This window comes from Leiobunum rupestre, chromosome 8 (assembly GCF_980474605.1).
Source record: "Leiobunum rupestre chromosome 8, qqLeiRupe1.1.hap1, whole genome shotgun sequence".
Taxonomy (NCBI): Eukaryota; Metazoa; Arthropoda; class Arachnida; order Opiliones; family Sclerosomatidae; genus Leiobunum; species Leiobunum rupestre.
Window position 1 is genome coordinate 48,123,105 of NC_143391.1, and position 6,124 is coordinate 48,129,228.

At 42.2% G+C, this 6,124-nt stretch overlaps 1 long non-coding RNA gene across 1 annotated transcript; it reads right to left on the bottom strand.

The window, feature by feature from the left end:
- Positions 1-459: 459 nt before the first annotated feature.
- LOC149933575 (uncharacterized) lies at positions 460-4,355 on the bottom strand. The gene is made up of 3 exons (XR_016472763.1): positions 4,265-4,355; positions 605-659; positions 460-522 (listed from the first exon to the last, which is right to left on the bottom strand). It is a non-coding gene; the product is annotated as an uncharacterized LOC149933575 (long non-coding RNA).
- Positions 4,356-6,124: the final 1,769 nt, after the last annotated feature.

Sequence of the window (6,124 nt, forward strand, 5' to 3'; positions counted from 1 at the left end):
AACTATGTATTAGAGTAGGTACCCTTTACTTTTTAAAGTTGGCATACAGTCTAACGGTGGTCTTTTTTGAGAGGGCCCGACGATGTTTCCAGTAGGTACCCTTTACTTTTTAAAGTTGGCTTACAGTCAAACGTTAAAGGTAGGCCGACCGTCGGCCGACCCTTTTTCGGGTAGGACATTTCGACTCAAATTAGTACGATCGGCCAACCACAGATTTTAAAAAATTCGTCGACGTCGGACCGACTCTGAAACAATTCATTTGTGCTGCAGGGGATAAAGAGTCAGTGTGTGGTGCTTGAAACACTTTGCAATGCCATTGTCATTGGGAATATTAATTATCTGATTCACGATAAACCCTGTGACAGTTGTGAAAAACTGTTTAAAAAAAGCGTGCTAAAACATGTAGTAAATATTTTTGAAAAAGAAGGCGTACTCAATGGTTTTCTGCTGTTAATAGCTGCCTGACAATTTCGAGAGTCATTGTAGATATCGATATCAGATTAGAAGGTGATATTTCTGAAACTAATATTACAAAAATTGAAGCTAAGATTGCAGTGCCTTCTATGTTTGAAAAAACTTGTTATGCAATTTATGTATGCGGTACCTTCATTTGGGAAAAGTTCCCCCTCAATGTTTTCTCAATGGCCTACAAGAAGACCCTGTAATTAAAGAATTTGGCAAATTAATTTTTTTGAAAAAAAAGTTATTCTATTCGGTTGCAATCATTATAGGGGAAAAAAGTAAGTTTTCATTCAGGTTTAACAAGAGCAGTTGAAAGTTGCGCAGTTTATTTACCTCTTCCTTTGTCAAAATGTAAAAATGATACCTACAAATTTACCCACTGACCATGAATTAATAATTCTAGTGACTTTTCTATTTATTTCATGAAGTCTGTAAATACATAGAAGGACACAAAAATGGCTTTACAGGCAATAAAGATATTCCGCGAGGGAGGTGCCGGGCGGAAAAGTGTTCAACACCGACGCAGCATTACTCCGCTGTATTGTGATTGCTATCCGCTGAGTCAAAAATGCCGTGGAACGCGGCTCCCCGGTAGCTTCCGGAATTCGACGACCAATTAAATGGACCAAAGCCAAACCGTCGCGGCTGAAAGAGATATTATACCGCCACTGCTTTAAACAAATATCGGTGTTCAAGCTCGGAGTACTTCGCTTTTTTCTTCGACTCAGCCTGGGTGGCGTTCCAGAGAGGGGCTGCAGACGAAGACGCCAAATGTGACGTGGCCAAAGGGTCATTGCAGGTAAAGTCCCACACCAACGATTTTTGAACGGTCCATGGAACAAGGTACATTCCATCAGGCCGCTTCCCGTCGTCGCGGGAGAGGCCAGGAGGCTCCAGAATGGATGGAACACCCGCGGAAACCAGAGCACGTTTAAGAATATCATTTACGGCGCCGTGCCTGGAAAGACGTCCGGAACTCTTCTTACAGCTCAGGCCGTGTGTCCCGTACAAGTCGACCTGAGCACCACAATAACATGTGTGAGGCACGCAGATGCGGGCCCCCAAACGCAGACCGATCACAATCCGAAAGAAATCATGGTCGAGGTCGGTTCCGAGAGAAGGCGAGGGAAGCGCGTTCATCCAAGTACCGGATTCGTTCGAGCTAACCGAGAGAAGACGGGCTTTATAGCGATCATTTGATGACTCCAATGGTCTGGAGAAGGTAAAACAGCCTCCTTCAAAAGTTCCCAATGGCGAAGAGCATCGCGAAAAAGGGGAAAATAGGGCGGAAGAATATTTTGCACCGAATCAGAGACGCTGAAAGCCGACGACAAAAACCCCGGAAGCGCGAGTTTGGAGGCATGACGAATTCCAAGGCCACCTTTAGCCACGGGAAGTGACGATTGTTCCCAAGGAGCCTCATCCATAAGCGTATTGGTGACGTCTTGAAGTGATTTTCGAAGAGTGCCAATGAAAGACCTGAGGCCATCTTCACAAAGCCACACAGGAGCGCTACGGAGAAGATACGACAACCTCGGAATGGCCAAGGAGTTTTTAAGCAAGAAGAAACCGTGATGAGCTGAGATGTTCTCAAAATATACATTCCAGGTGCTGCATAGATTTAAAATGCTGTTCGGAAAAGCTGACCGGGTTAAGAATTAAAAGCTCGCACTTCAACGGGTTTACTTCAAGGCCAATGTCGGACGAAAGCTCCTGTAGAAGTTGAAGATCTTTCAAGACGACATCAGGAACATCACCCAAAGACGAATCATCCATGTACCATGTATTTAACTCTGATTGCATACGGCATGCTACGTTTTACACGTGAAGGCAAAAAAGTGCCGAACCTAAGGGATCACCTTGCTGGACACCCCGTTCCGAAGAAATAAGAGCCTCCCCGTAGGTAAGATGCGTCGGGGTTTAATAGCATTGCCATAAAAACAAATACAATTCCGGGTGGTCCCTGTAAACCCGCTCAAGGAGACGGTCTTGGCGGATCATGTTGAAGGCGTTCAAAAAATCAATTTTTAGGAGGAACTTTGAATCTGGATGTGGATGGTTAACAAAGCGGCGAGCAGCATGGGAAGCGGTTTCGGCTCCGCCCGGAATACCAAAGCCCAACTGTGTTGGGCGAAGAAGTGTCCCGAACGTTGGCGCCATGTGTGTGCCCCCCAACTAAGTGACAAGACGGCGATCGGTGTTGCCGACGGCTACGGGACGGATGCCGCCGTCTTTCTTCTTTTTAGGTGCGCATAAAGAGGCCCCATATACAATGGGACAAAGCTCCGATGGAACTTGGCCAGCGAGCATGAGGTTGCAGAGGTTGGTTAGAGAATTCAGCAAGCTTTCACCGGCCGAAACCGCTCCAGAGCCAATCATATCCTTCAAATGTTGAGGACGCAAGCAATCCAGACCCCCCGCAGAGCCAGAAGGGAAAGACATTACAGCGGTCTTGACCTGGGAGGCAGCCACATTAAGTACCGGGAGGCCGATATATCAGCCATTTCGAACGCGTAATCTTGGTGGGCGGTACCAGAGGGGTGTTTGCTTTTTAGGATTTCGAACGTTGCAGAGTCATTGGGCGCGAAAGAGTCTTCCGAGCAGACGACGGGAACTGCGCCGGTGACATCTCCATCGGTGAGCTTAGCAGCCACGATCTTACCAATAGCTCTATTTTGTGACAAGTTTTTGGCGCGATGCTTGGGAATTGCACGAACGGGAAGGGTTAACTGGACCCTTCTGAAAGCTTTGGATGTTACTTTTAACCGACGTTGTCAGGGAAACTTGTTTGCCCGCGGACACGAATCGAACTTGAAAGCAAATCGACGAGAAACAGAATAAACTCTTCCAAAACACCAGGGAATTAACGACATTGTTGTTTATAACGTTTGACAAACCCAATGTTTCCCGAACCCTTTGGAATACGACGAATAACGCGCCGGGTGGTCTTCAGATTAGCGAGTAAATCGACAAGGTCACCATACACTTCCTCAGATGAGGACGAGGAATCCGGGATGACAACCGACGCTGCGGAAGGCTTAAATCACGTCGAGGAACGACCATAATGACCGTTCAAACTTTTAAATCATTTCCCGCACTGAGGGCAAGGCAAGAACACGGCCTGGGAAGACATATTAGTTACTTTAGTCCATGAGACAAGGGGAAAAAACGAACACGCGAGTCCAGCGGTACCCAAGCGCGAGATACAATTCGTTAACCGTCGAACATACGGAAATAACATAACCATAATAAGTATACACAGGATATTAAATCGGAAACAATTTTGGCATATGGTAACATAAATAAAACTTAAATTTACAGTAATCTAGAACAATAAAAACAAAAGCCGGATAATGTGATTAAATGTGATAGTCAGATGAAAACGAAAATCATACAAAAGTAATGTGCAACTGAACTCGTCATTAAAACAAGGTAAAAAAACCGAACCGACTGGGACAAAGACCTAATTGTTCAAAACGCAAATTAATTAAAATCGTTAGCTCACCAAATTTGGTGATACAATGGGAACATGATACAGAACTGTATAATTAAAATTAGGAATGCAAACTTGAAGATTTGTACACCGAACAGCAATAAGACGAGGGTATGCCCCCAAGAGGACGGACACATCGCACAAATAACCGCAGGAAGCCGCATCGCACAAATAACCGAATCAGACAAGGGCTCACGGTAATTTATACCAATGGAACAACTTAAGTTCTTAAGTTCAGTAATAGCTCAACAAAGGGTCGAAACCCATCACGTCAAGACAATAAAAATGTTAAAAAAATGTTACTCGTACATGTCCAGGTACGAAGAAAGTGCCTTCCGGAAAGGAACACGGCTCGGAATGTCTTTCAGATGCTCCGGAAGAGAATTCCACCACCGTCAATCTGCCAGAAAAAAAAGGGGGAAAGCAGTAAAAGACGTTTTCTGCTTATTCTCTGGATATCGCTGGACTCCCACAGAACGAAATATAAAATATTGAAACCGAAAGTCGAAACTAAACATATATTTTGTAAAATCGACAAATCAACGTTTTTACTTATAAATTTAAATATCAATAATTATTTTTATTTTTATACATTATAAAATATAAAATATTCAAAATAAAATATCTTTTATTTTTACATTATTGAAATTAATTTTGTTTAATTATTTTATATTTTATGAAATTTTCTTATCCCAGCATAACGATATCCTTTATGATAATACGCGTTACAGAACTGACTTGAAATTTTGAATGGTACAACTAAGCTTACTCTTAGAAATGATATCGAACTTGGCGAAACAGAATGAATTTGCAGTTATTACATTAACGCCCCATTATAGCGCCATAACCGCACATAGAGAACCCCTGAAATTAAAACGACTTACACTACTATTTGTACCCTTTACAACGTTACCTTGTTTGTCGAGTTACCTCGCATGGTTTTCCAGAAAAATGATTTTTTGCGTTATTACATAAGCGCGTTTAATAACCAGATTACAAATTGAAGGGAGGGATCGAATTTGCCCCTTTATAGCGCCATAACCGCACATAGAGAACACCTGAAATTAAAACGACTTACACTACTATTTGTACCCTTTACAACGTTACCTTGTTTGTCGAGTTACCTCGCATGGTTTTCCAGAAAAATGATTTTTAGCGTTATTACATAAGCGCGTTTAATAACCAGATTACAAATTGAAGGGAGGGATCGAATTTGCCCCTTTATAGCGCCATAACCGCACATAGAGACGACCTGAAATTAAAACGACTTACACTACTAATTGTACCCTTTACAACGTTACCTTGTTTGTCGAGTTACCTCGCATGGTTTTCCAGAAAAATGATTTTTTGCGTTATTACATAAGCGCGTTTAATAACCAGATTACAAATTGAAGGGAGGGATCGAATTTGCCCCTTTATAGCGCCATAACCGCACATAGAGAACACCTGAAATTAAAACGACTTACACTACTATTTGTACCCTTTACAACGTTACCTTGTTTGTCGAGTTACCTCGCATGGTTTTCCAGAAAAATGATTTTTTGCGTTATTACATAAGCGCGTTTAATAACCAGATTACAAATTGAAGGGAGGGATCGAATTTGCCCCTTTATAGCGCCATAACCGCACATAGAGACGACCTGAAATTAAAACGACTTACACTACTATTTGTACCCTTTACAACGTTACCTTGTTTGTCGAGTTACCTCGCATGGTTTTCCAGAAAAATGATTTTTTGCGTTATTACATAAGCGCGTTTAATAACCATATTACAAATTGAAGGGAGGGATCGAATTTGCCCCTTTATAGCGCCATAACCGCACATAGAGACGACCTGAAATTAAAACGACTTACACTACTATTTGTACCCTTTACAACGTTACCTTGTTTGTCGAGTTACCTCGCATGGTTTTCCAGAAAAATGATTTTTTGCGTTATTACATAAGCGCGTTTAATAACCATATTACAAATTGAAGGGAGGGATCGAATTTGCCCCTTTATAGCGCCATAACCGCACATAGAGACGACCTGAAATTAAAACGACTTACACTACTATTTGTACCCTTTACAACGTTACCTTGTTTGTCGAGTTACCTCGCATGGTTTTCCAGAAAAATGATTTTTTGCGTTATTACATAAGCGCGTTTAATAACCATATTACAAATTGAA